We start from the raw sequence: 1,376 nt of genomic DNA, 5'->3' as shown, positions 1-1,376 counted from the left end.
CTCTTCTCCTTGGACGAGTCTGTCGACACCGTCAGTCCGACCAAAGCCTCCGTCAGGTTTTTTGGTCTCGCTGGCGATTTGGTCCGAGTCTCATCAGTCTCCCCATGACGTCACATTCAGGGCACGTCTAACATCATGTCTGGGTCACGAGACTCCATCACGTCACATGGCCGTGTAGGTCATCGATCGACAGGCGTATTACTATTAATGGGAGACAGCTTCTACCACCTACTTCTTCCACAAATCTAGGCATCGTTACTACACAAGGAGCAAATTTGAAATCGTCTCTGGACACAAAGGCCCCACAAATGCTGAATTTTACGAATCTACCACTAAAACTCTGGCCGCGGGATGGACGCACGCGCGCGCGCACACACACACACACACACACACACACACACACACACACACACACACACACACACACACACACACACACACACACACACACACACACACACACACACACGCGCGCACACGAACGCACAACCTCGTGGGGCAGTGGTTAGAGTTCTCACCTGCCACTACGGCGGTCAGGGTTCGACTCCCGCCCAGGGCTAAAACAATTTTAGTATCGCTGTTCTGCGGGTTTAACCTCCAACTCTCGTGTTCCCATATTCTCCTTGAAATTGTCGAGGTGAATATCTAGGATATGGACCTTCAAGGACATTCTGCAACCCATCTCATCATAGCTTTTCACTAAAGCTTCAACCAGTTCCTTATAGTTATCGGCCTTATTCTCAGCTTTTTTTCTCTTGTTCTGTGAGCTTCTGTAGAAATTCTGAGCACTCCATAATTTTCCTTATTTGTGGTCCAGCGAAGATACCAGCTTTCACCTTTGCCTTTGAAAGCTTAGAAAAGAAGTCTGGAAGATATTTGAAGGCAGCAGACTCCTTGTCAAGAGCTGTAACAAACCATGAGACTTAGTTTCATATGCAGTGTAGGAAAGAAAACCTTTTGAGGACTTTTGCCTCTGAGAGCTTAGAAAAGAAGTCTTGAAGATATTTGAAGGCAGCAGACTCCTTGTCAAGAACTGTAACAAACTGTTCCATGAGATTCAGTTTGATGTGTAGTGGAGGAAACAAAACCTTTCGAGGACTCACCAATAGCTTTACGTTTGATATTGTGTGCTCCCATTGCAGTGTGAGTCTTTGGAGGCCAGTACCTTCTCTGGTAATGTGCTATTCTGTCTCTACTGTTCCTAAGGCAAAGAAAACAGGGATTCTTGGTAAAACCTTGAAGTACCATCACGAAAGTTATCACCTTGAAGTCTCCAATAACTTCCCAGCCATACTTGTTGTAGTTCAAAGTTCCCAGTAGAAGATTTACACTGCTGTAGTCCTCCTTAAGATCCACAGAATGAACAAGAGGAAGAG

Source organism: Oratosquilla oratoria, chromosome 2 (genome assembly GCF_046742065.1).
Source record: "Oratosquilla oratoria isolate Oo_2021 chromosome 2, ASM4674206v1, whole genome shotgun sequence".
Classification (NCBI taxonomy): Eukaryota; Metazoa; Arthropoda; class Malacostraca; order Stomatopoda; family Squillidae; genus Oratosquilla; species Oratosquilla oratoria.
The sequence above is the reverse complement of the archived record's forward strand: the minus strand, read 5'-3'. Positions refer to the sequence as shown.